Source organism: Crotalus tigris, unplaced genomic scaffold (genome assembly GCF_016545835.1).
Source record: "Crotalus tigris isolate CLP2741 ecotype Arizona unplaced genomic scaffold, ASM1654583v1 scf7180000018268.1906537, whole genome shotgun sequence".
Lineage (NCBI taxonomy): Eukaryota > Metazoa > Chordata > Lepidosauria > Squamata > Viperidae > Crotalus > Crotalus tigris.
The window spans coordinates 937,523-945,723 of NW_024096914.1; positions in this window are offsets into that span (position 1 = coordinate 937,523).

Sequence of the window (8,201 nt, forward strand, 5' to 3'; positions counted from 1 at the left end):
TCCAAAGATCCTTAAAAGATATTTTGTAAGAGATAACTGTTGGTTGCTGTGTAGCAATAAGAATTATTTCAGCTATTCTAATTTTCTGCCTCACTTTTTATTTTAGCCCTAGAACAAGCATGTCAAACTGCTGGATGCATCACGATGAAACTGTGCCCACTCTATTGCTGGCAATGGGGAAAAAGTCATGATATATTGCGTGATGTCACGTGACATCGTGAGTTTGACATACCTGCCCTAGAATGTCATTTAGTATGATGTGTATAATATCTTATTTCTTATTTGCTTTTATAAATCACCAGCTTATATTATATTATTGAACTTATACATTTTATCTATAAAGGAAGATGTATTTTAATATGCCAGTTTCCAATAAGGCTAAATTCTACACTCTGGCAGCAGGAGGTTTTTTTTTTTTTTAAAGAAAGAAAGTCCACTGCAATCTTTCTGCTTTATAAAGTTGTGTTTACTTTGCTTAGCTGCCTTTTGGTCTCAGCAAACATAGCTAGAATAAATTGGCTTTGGCAGCTTAAGGCAATAATACTCTAAAAATCCCTTGGATATTATGCAACCTTGTTCTTTTCTTTTTATTGCATATCACTATTACATGTGCTGCCTTCACTAATATTTTGAAAAGTATTCTCTGCAAAGCAAGAAATGGAGGGAGAACCAAGAGAGAAGAGAAGTCAAGATGTGGCTTAATCTGCTTTTGTCTGTGTTACTTTTTGTACATATTTCTTTAGGTTTTTCAATTCACCCCCTAGCATTTCCAGGTTAATTACAAACACATACATGCAGATTTTAAACTTTAGCTGGGCAGTAATCAATATCAGAAAAAAGTAGTGGTACTCCTACCTGCTACTTCTTCTCTACAATACAAAACATCTCCAAACATTTTGGGAAAATTCCACTTTGGGTTAGGATTAGGTCAACATGAACTCGGAGAGCAAAGTGGACATTGCCAACAAACTTGGAATGTTTGGGAAAGGTTAGGAGGGCATTGACTTTTCTAGGCTGTCCTTTCTATGTTTGCTAGTAAAATACATGGGAAAATCCTATTAGGAAAAATTCCATTTAGGATTAGGCTTAGGTCAACATGAACGTGGAGAGCAAAGTGGACATTGCCAACAAACTCGGGATGCTTGGGAACGGTTAGGAGGGCACTGACTTTTCTAGGCTGTCCTTTCTATGTTTGCTAGTAAAATACATGGGAAAATCCTATTAGGAAAGCTTTCATTTAGGGTTAGGGTAAGGTCAACATGAACTTGGAGAGCAAAGTGGACATCACCAACAAACTCGGGATGCTTGGGAATGGTTAGGAGAGCATTGACTTTTCTAGGCTGTCCTTTCTATGTTTCCTAGTAAAATACATGAGAAATCCTATTTGTGAAAATTCTACTTAGGGTTAGGGTTAGGTCATCATGAACTTGGAGAGCAAAATGGACATGTGCAATGAACTCAGTGTGCTTGGGAAAGGTTAGGAGGGCACTGACTTTTCTAGGCTGTCCTGTTTATGTTTCCTGGTAAAATTTATGGGAAAATCCTATTTAGGAAAATTCCAGTTAGGGTTATGGGTAAGTAAACATTAACTTGCAGAGCAAAGTGGACATTGCGAATTAACCCGGGATGCTTGGGAATGGTTAGGAGGGCACAGACCTTTCTAGACTGTCCTGTCTATGTTTCCTGGTAAAATACATGGGGAAATTATATTTGTGGAAATTCCACTTAGGGTTAGGGTTAGGTCACCATGAACCTGGAGAGCAAAATGGACATCGCGAATAAACTTGGAGTGCTTGAGAATGGTTAGTATGGCACTGACTTTTCTAGACTGTCCTGTCTATGTTTCCTGGTAAAATACATGGAGAAATCCTATTTGTGAAAATTCTACTTAGGGTTAGGGTTAGGTCACCACGAACTTGGAGAGCAAAATGGACATCGGCAAGTAACTCAGAATGCTTGGGAAAGGTTAGGAGGGCACTGACTTTTCTAGGCTGTTCTGTCTATGTTTCCTGGTAAAATTCATGGGAAAATCCTATTTAGGAAAATTCCAGTTAGGGTTATGGTTAAGTAAACATTAACTCGCAGAGCAAAGTGGACATTGCGAATTAACCTGGGATGCTTGGGAATGGTTAGGAGGGCACAGACCTTTCTAGACTGTCCTGTCTATGTTTCCTGGTAAAATACATGGGGAAATTATATTTGTGGAAATTCCACTTAGGGTTAGGGTTAGGTCACCATGAACTTGGAGAGCAAAATGGGCATCGCAAATAAACTTGAGTGCTTGAGAATGGTTAGTACAGCATTGACTTTTCTAGGCTGTCCTGTCTATATTTCCTGGTAAAATACATGGAAAAAATCCTATTTGGGAAAATTCCACTTACCATTAGGGTTAGGTCAACATGAAATCAGAGAGCGAAGTGGACATTGTCAACAAACCCTGAATGATTAGGAGGACTCTGACTGTTCTAAGCTGTCCTGTCTACCCATGGAGAAAATTAATAATAATAATAATAATAATAATAATAATAATAATAATAGTAGTAGTAGTAGTAGTAGTAGTAGTAGTAGTAGTAGTCATAGTAATAATGTTGGAAGGGACCTTGGAGGTCATCTAGTCCAAGCCCCTGATCAGGAAGGAAACCCTACACCATTTCAGACAAAAGGCTGTCCAGGCTGTTCTTAAAAACTTCCAGTGTTGGAGCATTCACAGCTTCTGGTGGTAGTTTGTTCCACTGATTAATTGTTCTAACTGTCAGGAAATTTCTCCTTAGTTCTAGGTTGCTTTTCTCTTTGGTTAGTTTCCATCCATTGCTTCTTGTCCTGCTTTCAGGCGCTTTGGAAAATAGCTTGACTTCCTCTTCTTTGTGGCAGCCCCTGGGGTATTGGAACACTGCTATCATGTCCCTCCTCATCCTTCTCTTCGTTAAACTAGACATACCCAATTCCAGCAACTGTTCCTTATATGTTTTAGCCTCCAGTCCCCTAATCATCTTTGTTGCTGTTCTCTGCACTCTTTCTAGAGTCTCAACATCTTTTTTACATCACGGTGACCAAAATTGGATGCAGTATTCCAAGTATGGCCTTACCAAGGCATTGTAAAGTGGTATTAATACTTCACGTGTTCTTGATTCTATCCCTCTGTTAATGCAGCCTAGCACTGTGTTGGCTTTTTTGGCAGCTGCAGCACACTGCTGGCTCATATTTAAATGATTGTCCAGTAGGACTCAGAGATCCCTCTCACAGTTGTACTATTGAGCAAGGTACCAACTATATTATACCTGTGCACTTGGTTTTTCTTGCCTAAACGTAGAACCTTACTTTTTTCACCACTGAATTTCATTTTGTTACATAGTGTCCAAAACTGAAATATATCCTTCTATAACCAGCTGGAAGAAACTGTGAATCTTAAACACAACTCAATCTCTCTCTAAGAACAGCATATTTGTGATATAAAACTCTTTTTCTTTCCAAAGCCCCATTAAATCATTGTTACATTATTTTAAAACAGAGGCAGGACACCCTTAATCACTTTTTTGGGCTTGTTTTTTAAGTATTAAAAAGGCATAGATATTACAGATGTTTCTGCTTTTGGAAAATTTACTTCTTAATGAAGTGAGCAGGGGGTTGGACTAGATGACCTCCAAGGTCCCTTCCAACTTTACTATTATTATTATTAGTATGTATACATTATTGTGCATTGTTTTATTGTTCTTCTCATGTTTCAGAAATTATGAAATATAGCTAAGTGAAAGAAATGTCTAAGAAAGTGATGCCAATTTTGCTTGTAGATTTTTTACAGGCTTTTGATTGGCTGCTGTAGCAAACAGATGTTTAACTATATATCTTTGGTCAGCAGAGTTCTTGCATTCTAAATCTGGAATAAATTAATCAGTTTCTTCCATTAAATGTTCCAGAGTAGTTTATTCATGTCCATATTCAAATAGATAAGCACTTAATTTTTTTCACTGGCATATCTGGAATCAGAAAGTGAAGAGGAACTAAAGAGCCTCTCGATGAAGGTGAAAAAGGAGAGTGCAAAACTTGGCTTGAAACTCAGTCTTTAAAAAAACTAAGATCATGGCATCCGGTCCTGGCAAATAGAAAGGGAAGAAATAGAAGCAGTGACAGATATTATTTTCTTGGACTCCAAGATCACTGCAGACTGTGATTGCAGCAATGAAATTAAAAGACTCTTGCTCCTTGGGAGTAAATTTGTGACAATCTAGACAGCATATTAAAAAGCAGAGACATTACCTTACCAACAAAGTCTGTACAGTCAAAGTTATGTTTATCCAGTAGTAATGTATGGCTGTAAGAGATGGACCATAAGGAAGGCTGAGTGCCAAAGAATTAATGCCTTCAAAATTGTATTGCTGGAGAAGACTCTTGAGAGTCCCTTGGACTGCAAGGAGATCAAATCAGTCAATCCTAAAGGAAATCAACTCTAACTGTTCTTTGGAAGGATAGATACTGAAGTTGAAGCTCAAAGTATTTGAAGCTCAAATACTTTGACCACCTAATAAGAAGAGAGGACTCATTGAAAAAGACCCCGATGTTGGGAAAATTGTAGGAAAGACAATGGGATAGTAGGGGATAAGATGGTTAGATAATGTCTTTGATACAACGAACATGAAATTGGGCAAACTCAGGAGACATTGGAGGTCAGGGGAGTCCAGCGTGCTATAGTCCATAAGGGTTGCGAAGAGTTGGACATGGCATAGCAAACAACAACAATATATCTGGAATATTCTTGAGTCTATTTCTGTCACCAGTCTAAGTCTTTAGGCTTTTCATTATTTTTCAATGTCTGTCCCATAAATCTCTGTCATGGGTTAGATTCCTGCTTATTGTTTATAAATATCAATGCACTAAAGAGCCAAAAGATCAGTATTTTGATTAACTAATGATTTGAGTTGCTTAGTTATAAAGTTAAAAAACTGAATAAAATATATACACACAGTATAAACATACCAGTAAAATAGAATATTGGCTGAATTTGCAAAGTGTCAGTAAATTCACATTTTTAAAAATTGCCATGAAATCAGATTGCTATTTTATATGTCTATGATTTGAATTTTGTACATTTCAATAAGCAGATTTTCTATATAGTTCTTTTTCTCTTCAATAAAGGAACTAGGCTGAGCCTGTGAAGCCTCTACTATTAGCTCATTATTGGATGTAGGGTTGAGTTTCTGGTATGAGGAAGATTTATTGCTATGTGAAATTCTGAAACCAAATCCTCAATCTATCAGATTTCAAGACTGACAGATATACATTTAGAATGAGCCAGTTTTCTCACAGGTGAACTCATATAAGATATATTGTGGATCACAGTATTATTTCCTTGTACTCTTACTTTAATCCGGCATCATCCTGACTATGTAGTTAGAAGTAGTTGAACTTAGAGTGGCCTACCTGTCACCCCAGCTGTGTGTCTGATGCATTAGTTTTGGTATGCTTCTCTCCTTTTATGGACAAACTTTGCACAGTTTAGAATAGTTTGGCATTTACAATTATATTTGTGGGTGTGTGGATGTATGTATGTATGTATATACATATGTATATAAATATATATACAAAACAAGGAACAAGGAGCCTTTAGAAGCAGATGAGTGAGCAATATTTGAAAAAACAGCTGGGAAAACAGATTCTGTTCAGCTACTCATCAAATAAAGACTATTTGTCTAGATCAGTGATTTTCAACCTTGGCAATTCCCAGAATTATCCAGCCATCATATGGGGAATATACCATAGAAATCCTGGTCTAGATGTTAAATTCACCAATAAATTTCACCACTAAAAGACTTCAAATAAGATCAAGCAGTTAACATTAACTAATTGTTGTGATTATGCCTAGAAAGCAAATCTCAGACTTAAAAGGGGGTTTATTGGAGAATAAGGAAGAATATGGATTGATCAGCCATAACCTATGAACTACTTCCCAGCTTCCCTCTTTTTGTTACCTATGCATTTTTGGGGAAGGGGGGGGGAATGTGTATGTAAGTCAGTGACTCCTGGCAATTGTCAAGACAAGTTTTGGAAGTTTTCTTGGCAAGGTTTTTGGAAGTGGTTTGCCATTGCCTCTTTCCTAGGGCTGAGAAAGTGCGACATCCTGCTGGCTTTCTACCTAATGATCACTATTTCCTGGTTTCTAGCCTGATGTCTTAATCACTAAACCAGACTCAATCTCATTTAACCTATGAGTTAGCCATTAGAAAAAGTATAATATGATTTTATGCCTTTATTTAGATTTTTTGGCTTGGGATTATTTATTTATTATTTTTTGCAGGGAAGCAAGTAACTATGCTGTCTTTCATTTAACATATCCAAACAAACATATTTTAAAAAATCCTTAAAAAAACGATATCATACGACTTCCCTACTTTGGTGATGTCACCTTATCTACACTATCTTTCTCACTGTTTTTTAAAATGTGCCTCTTCCAACCCAAACGTTTCCATTCACAGCATAACAGTTCATTTATTCACTGAAATACATTTTAAAAATACATTTTTTAAAAAAGTGCATGTATAATGCAGTCTGTTGAACCACTCCATTGATCACATGAATATAGAACATAATCTAATTTTAGATGAAAAGAGACAATTTGTATGCTGCATGGTGAAGGAGAGAAAATTCGTCTTCTTCCTTCTGAAATGCTGAAGGCTACAGACTCTGTTCTGTTGGATCTATACTGTAATCCCAAGAATTTGAAGCCACACAAACCTGGAGGACACCAGGTTGACAAAGGCTGCATTAATGATAAATTTGCTACAGTACAACTAGTGACAGGTCACTTTGTAGGATTACTTGTTTTCTGCTGCCTCACACCTAGCTAGTTGCTTTTCCTTTTGCAATGGAGTTACTATCATCCTTTTTTAGAGAAGTGGGTGTCTTTTCTCTCAAACTGAAAAGTTTATTCATATGAATAATAATGGTTTTTCACTGATTGCACTGAAACATATTCCTCTCTCTTCAGAGTTTTGCTTTCTTACAAAATGTAAAGCTTTAAATAAAGATATTTATATAATTGTTATTGTCTTACACCTATGAAGTGATCTACAACATGCATTTTCATAGAACAAAAGTAAAACCTATATACACACACACACATACAACATATACAACAGACAAATTCTATGTTTTCTTTATATAACAATAGAGAAGATTTATTTGTATTTTCTCACTTACTAATCAAACAATAATACAATCAACCTCAAAAATGTTGGATTTGGGGGGGTAAATGAAAAATCTCATTTATTTTTCCCCCTAAGGTTTTTTCAATTCTGCTGAGTTTATTCCATAAATAAACCATTTTTTTACCCTACAGGAAATTTAAATGGTATTTTAAACCATTCCAAACATAAATGAATAATTAAAAATATCTTACAAAACCCACAAAGATAAAGTAATTCAAAACATATAAGCAATGTTTCGAAAACAAATCTGGCAACTTTAACTTAATATATGAAAATATGAGGAAATGATGGAGGATGTAAACTTTTCCTTAAAAGGCTATTCTAGACAGATCATATGTGATGATGATTACTTGCCATCAAATCATTACCTAACTTGCTTGGATGTGAAAAGAGATTTATGTATTTTTCTCTTTATTATATTCTTATTTTTCTTCTGTTTTCCTTTTTCCTTTTTCTTTCTTTTTGCTTGCAATCTTAATCGTCTCTATTTAATCTTCTGTAAGTTTAGTGTGTATAATTTTTATTAAGAATACACACAACCTTTTAAAGAGAGAAGGAAGGGAGGGAGTGAGGGAGTGAGGGAGGAAGGAAGGAAGGAAGGAAGGAAGGAAGGAAGGAAGGAAGGAAGGAAGGAAGGAAGGAAGGAAGGAAGGAAGGAAGGAAGGAAGGAAGAACAACCTGTGTCTGAAATGATTCAAAAATCAATAGCACTACTTTTTTGAGAATGGTGTTTTGATAACTTTTCAACAATTGATGTGTTGGATATCCTTCACCACTTGCATGGATACATTATCTGTAATTGTTTTTTAATAGGCTGAGACTAAATTATTAGAAGAGAATTGCATCAGAGAGAGAAGGCTTGTCAGATATCACTGAGATGTAATATATAAAGGGCTGTCGTGTTCAGCTTTATTTCATGGGTTGTTTGTTTTTAAGAGACATTTAGAAATAAAGGAACTCTGCCTCATACTCTTGTTGTCTTTTCAAATAGGTGGAAAATAT